Source organism: Prionailurus viverrinus, chromosome A2, assembly GCF_022837055.1.
Source record: "Prionailurus viverrinus isolate Anna chromosome A2, UM_Priviv_1.0, whole genome shotgun sequence".
NCBI lineage: Eukaryota > Metazoa > Chordata > Mammalia > Carnivora > Felidae > Prionailurus > Prionailurus viverrinus.
Window position 1 is genome coordinate 122,485,514 of NC_062562.1, and position 8,837 is coordinate 122,494,350.

General features: G+C 48.9%; 1 long non-coding RNA gene across 2 annotated transcripts; it reads left to right on the forward strand.

Moving 5' to 3' along the window:
* Positions 1-259: 259 nt before the first annotated feature.
* LOC125160803 (uncharacterized) lies at positions 260-3,050 on the forward strand. 2 transcript variants are annotated; one of them, XR_007150380.1, is made up of 3 exons: positions 260-285; positions 2,353-2,525; positions 2,902-3,050. It is a non-coding gene; the product is annotated as an uncharacterized LOC125160803 (long non-coding RNA). The 2 variants fall into 2 exon arrangements; XR_007150381.1 differs by having other exon boundaries at positions 264-285; positions 2,350-2,525.
* The last annotated feature ends 5,787 nt before the right edge of the window (positions 3,051-8,837 follow it).

An 8,837-nucleotide genomic window follows, 5' to 3' on the forward strand; every position in this document is an offset into this window, starting at 1 on the left:
GGTGCATCAGAATCTCCTGGAAGACTTGTTCAAACACGGATTGCTGAGCCCCACCCCCAGAGTTTCTGATTCAGTGGGTCTGTGACCACCAAGCCCAACATTTGCATTTTTAACAAGTTCCAGGTGACGCTGATAATTGCTGATCTGGGACCACACTTTGGCAGCCAATCGGCTGAGGCCACGACCCTTCCCCAGCCAATTGGCTAAGGCCATGATCCCTATAAAACCTCTGTGCTTTTGAAACTCGCTCTCTCTCTTCGGTATCTCACCGCTGCTTTGGTGCAGGTAGGCGATTGAGCTCGAGCTAGCTTGAATAAAGGCTCTTTATTTTTTGCATCGGACTCGGCTCCCTGGTGGTCTTTGGGGATCATGAATTCTGGGCATAACAGTAGAATTTTTCCAGACGGTATCTGCATTTGTTATGTCTTAAAACTCAATCACCGACAATTAATGCAAAAGCAGTTATGCTACCTAAAATAACTTAGGCTAATTAAAGCCTTTTTTTGGTCATCAAAACCCACTGTTCTACATCTGAGTGCAAGTTAATTGATAGATGAAACACAGCGAGATTGTAGGAAAGGAAAAAAACACTGACAAGCTTTAAAAAAAAAATCCTTATTAGCATTCTTTTAAAGATCAAGACCTGGGGCTTCTGGGTGGCTCAGTCAGTTAAGTGCCCGACTCTTGAGTTCAGCTCAGGTCACGATCTCACAGTTCGTGAGTTTGAGTCCTGCATCGGGCTCTGGGCTGATAGCACACAGATTGCGTGGGATTCTCTGCCTCCCTCTCTCTGCACCTCTCCCTCTCATGCTCTCTGGGTCTCTCTCTTTAAAAAATAAATAAAAATATATATAAACAAATCGAGACCAGACTTTCCATTTCCTGAAAAGAATTCCTAAGCAGGCTTGTGAACCTGACTTCTTGGTTAGTAACTGCTCCTCAATGCCAGTCCTGACTGCTCCTTCTCTTACATGCCACTTCCAGGCCATCAACTCCATCCTTACTGGTATTCAGAATCTGGCCACCACCATCTCCCCACTGGTTGAATGCAAGACTCTCATCTGCACTCTACCTCACAATCTATTTTCTTTTTTTTTAATTTTAATTATTTATTTTGAGAGAAAGAGAGAGGGAGAATTCCAAGCAGGCTCTGTGAGGTCAGTGCACAGGGCTCGCACACACGAAGCCATGAGATCATGACCTGAGCCAAAATCAAGAGTCGGACACTTAACCAACTGAGCCACCCAGGCGCCCCTTGCAGTGTATTTTCTACACAGCGGCTGAAGTGACCCCATTCATCCTAAAAGTTCAAATTCTGTGGCTTTTCTCCTCAAGAATAACACCTGCATGATCTCCCCCATCTTCCTTCCCATCACACTCACACACACACACACACACCTCTTTCCTGTTGCCCCAACACACCCAGAAGCAGGACCTTGGCATTCACTTTTCTGCCTGTCTACAATGCTTCCCTCCAGGACCCAGATGCTCATGAGTACCTCCCAACCCTCAAGACTATTCGGCAGTCAGTCTTGACGAGGCCTCCCTAGCCATTTCACTGACAGTTTCAACCTCCAGCCAAACCCTCCTCCCTTCACGTTCAGACCCAAGCACACTTTATATCCCCTTCCCTGTCTTCTTTTTCCTCCATAGTGATTAACACTTTATAGCACATTTTACTTCCTTATCTTGTTTAATTTTCCCTCTCCTGGTCAGAAAGTAAGTTCTGTGAGGTCTGGGATCTGGGTCTGTTTTCTTCATGGCTATATGCCCGTTATGCACAGAGGAGAGCCTAGCATTGGGTGGCTGCTCAAAAAATATTTGAATGGTTGATGAATGAATATTCTTCAGGGCAGCTCCCACATTCAGTATTTTTTTTTCTTTTTTTTCTTTTTTTTAATTTTTTTAACGTTTATTTATTTTTGAGACAGAGAGAGACAAAGCATGAACGGGGGAGGGTCAGAGAGAGGGAGACACTGAATCTGAAACAGGCTTCAGGCTCTGAGCTGTCACCACAGAGCCCGATGCGGGGCTCGAACTCACGGACCGCGAGATCATGACCTGAGCCGAAGTCGGCCGCTTAACGAGCTGAGCCACCCAGGTGCCCCCACATTCAGTATTTTGATGTCAAAACTGGCTAACTTCAGAATGTCTACCCCCTAACGTACATACATAACTTTGTAAGAGCCCTGCAGTCATGGAGTAGTTAGTACCAAGGCAGGGCCACAAAGTTAGTGTGTTATAGTGATTTTTGTAGTGGAAACAAAATCTCAACCCTCCCATGGAATACATTAGGGAATCCCTGGTTTGAGGAACTTTAGCTAATGTTTTGTTTTGTTTTGTTTTAAGTAGGGTTTATGCTCAGCACGGAACGCAATGTAGGGCTTGAACTCACGACCCAGAGATCAAGACCTGGGCTGAGATCCCGGAGTTGGATGCTTAACGGACTGAGCCACCCAGGGGCCCCCAGTGTTTTGTGTTATTAAGCTGTCTTTCAACTGACACCGTGAAAAGGGCCTTTTAAGGTAAAATATTCTTTTAAGATGATTACTAAATTTGTAAGTGTATCACTAGCTTTTTAAGGTTATAACTAAAATGAAAGCAGTAGATTAAAAAATTCTTGTACAACTTGTAGACTCTGAGAAGAGGTTCCAGGTAGAAAAACCGTAAGACTTCAAGATCTTTTAGGGACAAGAGTTCCAGGCCCGGGTTAGACTCTCTGAAAGGAACTGGTAGCTCATAGTAGCTAGCATTTTTTTTTTTTCTTTGTAAGATGAGGTTTTCAATATTGCAGGATTTTAAAAGATTAAGTGAGAAAGTACCTGGAAAAACATGTAGTCCAGTCTGCCATGCAGAGAGGCAGGTGGTGTTCACTTCTTTCCTTTCTCCCTCCAAATTCAGCGCACTGATACATCCGGACCTGCTACTTGTACTAATTTGTGCACCGTCTAGTTTGATTCCACTGAGCTTTGGTAGAAGTTGCCTCCAGCAATCTCACTTTAGAAAACTATTTCCTGGGGCGCCTGGGTGGCGCAGTCGGTTAAGCGTCTGACTTCAGCCAGGTCACAATCTCGCGGTCCGTGAGTTCGAACCCCGCGTCGGGCTCTGGGCTGATGGCTCAGAGCCTGGAGCCTGTTTCCGGTTCTGTGTCTCCCTCTCTCTCTGCCCCTCCCCCGTTCATGTTCTGTCTCTCTCTGTCCCAAAAATAAATAAACGTTGAAAAAAAAAATTTAAAAAAAAAAAAAAAAAAGAAAACTACTTCCTATCCTGGACACCACTAGTTGAGAGTCCAAGGGACTAGGAGTGTGTAAATTCAGTGGTTTTCAGATGTGTGCTTTTGGAACCCTTTGTTCAAATGAAGTCTCTCTTGGAACACTGACATTTCCTGGATCCTGGCAATTCAGGGCTGGGGCAGACAGGGCCCTGCCCTCGTGCCCGTCATGACCTACTGCAGACCCAACCTTCGTACAGGGGGTGGGGCAGGGAAGGCAGAGCCGTGCTTCGCAGGGGTGAGGTGGTCACGGTGGGAGACACAGGGAGCCAAGGGTCTTGTGTGCCAGGGAAGGAACGGGGGAGGGAGAAGGGCCCTGTGGGCTGGTGGCTCCCAGGGCCTTTCTGTGTGAGAAGCACTCCTGGAGCCTGTTGAAAGTGTGAATTCACACCTCCTGGGGTCATGTTCCAGGAGGTCTGGAGTGGGCTCAGAAACCTGTGTGACGCAGAACGCCCCGTGCTTCTAACACACAGGCAGGTTTGAGCACCGCCGATGTAGCAAACTCTTGAATTAGCTACATGAGAGCGTTTTTATTTTATCTTGAGGTCGCGGGCATTTAAACATGGGTCTGTGGTTCTTTTGAGGATTTCTGTAGAAATTTTGTGCACTATTTAATGCACAGTATTTGTGCATTTTATATGTTTATATTTTTCTTTTTAATGTTTTCAAGTTTATGTATTTTGAGAGAGAGAGAGACAGAGCGAGTGGGGAAAGGGCAGAGAGAGGGAGAGAGAGAATCCCAAGTGGGCCCCACACTGTCAGCACAGATCCCGACGCGGGCCTCGAACTCACAAACCACGAGTTCATGACCTGAGGTGAAACCAAACGTCCGACGCTTAACCGACTGAGCCACCCAGGTGCCCCTATTTTTTCTAGGTAGGGAAAAGAATCCATTACAATTCCAAGGAAGGGCCTTTTCCCCCTCATTCCTTCAGTTGTAAATGTTGAGAAAAACAAAGGCGGGAAAAATATGACTAAGAATAAATCATCTTACAACTTGTGGCCCACTGTTGTACATCTGAGACACGCAGAACATGACATTCTTAAAGGATCTGATGACTAATGTCTAGATTTACCAGTTAATTAAGGGTAACCTTATCTTGACAATAGCCAGACCTTCAAGGTCCTGTAGACCTCACCTTCAACATACACGAATTCCTTAGAGACTCACTTATCCATCACCCCCGCTAACTAAAAAGAGTAGAATCAGTCACTCCTTGTAATCACAAGTGCAGTGTGGCCCCGTAGGTCCTGTCCTGGTGCTATAATGAAAACACCTTTTTTCACTGGGAAATGTTTCAAGAATTCTTTCTGGACCTTCACACTCCACACTCCTGCATTATTATTTTTTTTAAATTTTTATTTTTTTTAACATTTATTTATTTTTGAGACAGAGAAAGACAGAGCATGAGCAGGGGAGGGTCAGAGAGAGAGGGAGACCCAGAATCCGAAACAGCCTCCAGCTCCGAGCTGTCAGCACAGAGCCCAACGAGGGGCTCGAACTCACGGACCGAGAGATCATAACCTGAGCCAAAGTCGGATGCCCAACCGACTGAGCCACCCAGGCGCTCCACACTCCCGCATTATAAAGACCTTAGCATTTAGGTGTGCAACGTTAAGGGGGTGGGGGCAGCCAAGAATCTGTTTCAAACCGAGGACTGAGATAGATTTGGAGCCACCGGGCGGGGGGAGGAACAGAAAGGAACGAGAGGCACAGACTCCATAGTGCATTCTTTGGAAAGCCCCGAAAGGGTAAGATATTCAGGCCAAGCAGGAAGAATAAGGAAAGGAGGCATCTGCAGGGCTCCTCAATAGGTCCACCACCAGTCTTCTCCAGGGGACGTGGAGACCAGAACTGGGGAGAAGCAGGAAGAAAAGACAAGTCTTAGGATTTCCCTGTCTTCTTGGGCAGAGGGGCCTCCGTGGGGATGCGTGATGCTGGCCTGTTTATTGCACGCGGTTGGGCCTCAGCGAGCCAGAGGAGGCCTTGCTCGGTGCCCCGCAGATCTGATTACGAAGCACAATTAACTACTGTCTTGTTTTCACAGCAGAAGCAGAGTCCGTTTTCTTCCGGAGCTAGAATCAGCTCTCCCTGCCCCTTCCTGCTCACTCACGTGCCCAGCAAGACCAGATACGGGGCTTTGCCTTGGAAGGGCCCTTTGCGCGGGTTGTTTTTCCAAAGTGCGGTAGCTAACATTCCGGACTTTCTGTGGCCCTGGCTTTCTTCCTTCATTTCTCCAGGCAGCATGTGTGGCCCATGCTGCGTACTCAGACCAATGTGGGGTTTCAGCAGAGCGATCGTACAGTTAATCCTCTAAACCAGGACGTGTGCTTGGGAGAGCTGCTTCGACTCCTCCAGCACAGGACAGCAGGCACAGCCCTAGATGGTGGGGCACAGGTCTGGTCGGCCCAACTCTACCCTGTAGGAAGTCAGGGCCCATCAAGGCCTGGGGGCCCCTCAGCCTGAGACTGACGGATGGACACCTGCAGGCGAGTCTTGGAAGGATGTGGGGGTGCTCTTCCAATTTCCTGCCTGCATGCGGAGAGGGGGATGCCCGCAGACTGGGCCTGGCCCCCCCGGTTCTGGTGGTGAGGGGAGATATGGAGCCGGAGAATGGATTTTCTCCCCCTTTCAAAGCTCATAGATCTCTGGGATTCTTTGTGTCTTTGTTCGGTCCTGCTGGCACTGAACGCTGGCCTGTGAGTTACTAGCAAATACGAAAGGCCAGTTTATTCAATGAATATTTCTAGAGCTCCTCCTGTGTGCAGAGTTCTTGCTGTAGGCGTAAGTAATGGCACATGCCTTGAGCAGTTCCCAGCCTGGTGGCGGAGCCTGGCAAGGATTGCCCTGGGAGCTCCTAGAGGGGCCTTGTCTGAGTGACACTGGTAGGACGGCTTCCTGGAAGGAGGCTCTTGGGGCTGAGTCCTGTAGGATGGACGGGATTTGCCAGATGGAGTCCACCGTGGTGGTTCTGTGGTGGGGAAAGCATGCTCCAGCTCTGTGGGAGGGCCTCAAGCTCTGAGCAAAGAAATCCCTGCCGACAAAATCTGGGGAAACTCAGTCAACACGGGGCAGTGATCTCAGGGCGCTCCCCGCCCATTCCCCCTGCTAACTGACTTCTCTAGGTGGGGTGGCTCCCTCAGGAGATTTAGTGGCATCTCAGGGGCAAAGCCTGGAAATCATACTAAGCATATTGATGGGAAAATTTACGTGTTCCGTACCTGCTTCTCTCCCTCCTGCTACAACTGCCTTCCCCTAGAGGCTTCCAGAAAGGCAGGTGAGGTCACTCACCTTTCCAAAGTGGTACATGTGTGCGTGTTGGAAAAAGGAGACGAGACGTTTCCTTGTTCCACGGCTCCCACGCCAGACAGCAACAGAAACGCCTGGGGGGCTTGTTAATGTGCAGATTCCCAGATTCCACCCCGTCTGGAAATAGAGGTTCCCAAAGTCTCTTCTCAAAGAGCAGCCCAGTCGGTTCCCTTGAGCCACCCAGGCGTGTTCTCAGAGCTGTGGGCCCCTGGCCAGCCTCTTTTCCACAGACTTCTCCCTGACCCCGGCTGAAGCGTCACGCTAGGAAAGGACTCCCTTGGGCCTTGCAGCCCCAGACATACCCCGCGTCAGCCTCAGACACGTGAAGGGGAACCTATTGTGCGACAGCCCCCTTCCCACCCAGCTGCCTCACTGCCGGCCGTGGCAGTCCCGGGTTCCCCGGACAGTTGGGAGAAGGGAAAGGAGTAGGGGAGGGCATCCGAGGTTCTTGTGTCCCCCAAACCTTGTCTGGCTTGGGGCCACCATGGGTGTGGGCTCAGAGAGATGGAAAAAACAGGAAGCTGAGGAAAGGGCCGGCCGCAGAACCTGACTTGTTTTCGGTCCTCGGACCCGACCCTCTTCTCCCCTCACCACAACACGTGGACGTGGACACCAGGGATCCAGCCAGGCGAGGACACAGAGCACATCTTTTCTTCTGCTTTTTACCTTGTACCGTTTGGGAGCTGTTTCTTCCCAACTAGATTCTGAGTTTCTTGAAGCAGGAACCTTGCATTATCACTGGTGTTATTTCCATACGTGGCACAGGGTGGTGTCCAGGAAATGGGGAGTGACCGACGGATGGGCGCGTGTGTATCTAGTGTCTGGGTGCACCCGTGCGTGTCTCCAGGGGTCTCTCCAGATCCCTCTGGGCCTCCCCGTGTGGCCCCAGGAGTGTTTGCCTCCACGTCTGTGCACCTCTGTGTGTCTCTGGCTACGGACCTCCACATATTGGTGGTCAGTTTCTGTGAGCCTTCATTCCGCTCTGTCCATTTTCCTTCCTACTGCTAGTTAGCCTCCTCCACGGGAAACCGGGGGTCTGGAGGCTTCAGGCCATGGGTAGCACCTCCCCCACAGACCCTCCCAGCAGGGAAATGTCAGCTCACCTTCCACCTCCCACCCCACAGATGCTCCACACCTGCCATGCCTGCCGGCATCATTGCCGTCTGCAGGCTCATACCCCAACAGGCACTTCGTGGCCCCACTTTGCTGCATAGCACTCAGGTGCGTTGGCCAGCGGTTAACCTCTCCTGGCTCAGCCCAAGGGCCAAGCAGCAACCAGGTGCCCCTGCGTAGCCAAGCCCTTGGGGAAGGCTGATGGTTTTCCTTTGTTTTTTTTTTTAGCCAGATTTAAAGAGGACTTAATCAAGTGGCTGACACATAATTTTTGATGATAGATCACGATGCAGTTTTTGGCATCCATCTGGGGAGTTCAGAGAAGTGCGTGACCTCTACTTATTTATGTGCAAAGGCTTCTCACCGTGCGGGGATATAAAAATGAAGAAAAGAAAAAAGAAAAGAAACGATGCTGACTCCTGATTCGTTCTGGCAATAAATATTCACCCACGGATGCATGAACGATGAAATGCCTATCCATTCCATTAAGATGTGTTTCCAATACATTTCCCTTTTGAGGTTTAACATCGACTTACAAAAACGTTTAGTGTCTGTGTTGTGTGATTCAATTGTATACTGTATCTTATATGAAAAATAGTGGTAACAACTCAATCTGGAAGACGTTTTCAAAAAACTTACAGATTTCGGTCGCAGAAAATTAAATATTTCTATTTCAATTTATAAATATATTTTGTGGCAGAGAAGTATGATAAGGTGAGCAAAGAAAGACTTTCAACCGTAAAAATACTGCATTACTAGAAAATTCCATAGGGGAAATGGAATGAAGATACAAGTTCAAAGTAAAAAGGAACAATGTAAAATTTTTTGCTGTTGAGGGAAAGTTAGCTGGTTAGCATGTTTTTTTAAACAGATGAGGGTGGTTATTAAATCACTGTTGTGTTGGGATTCTGAACGATGTATTTTAAAGTGTTGTGGCAGGTTTGTGTTAAAATGTGAATATTTGCCGAATGCCAGATATCACTCTCTTGCACATTTAAAAATGTATGTAGGGGCGCCTGGGTGGCGCAGTCGGTTAAGCGTCCGACTTCAGCCAGGTCACGATCTCGCGGTCTGGGAGTTCGAGCCCCGCGTCAGGCTCTGGGCTGATGGCTCAGAGCCTGGAGCCTGTTTCCGATTCTGTGT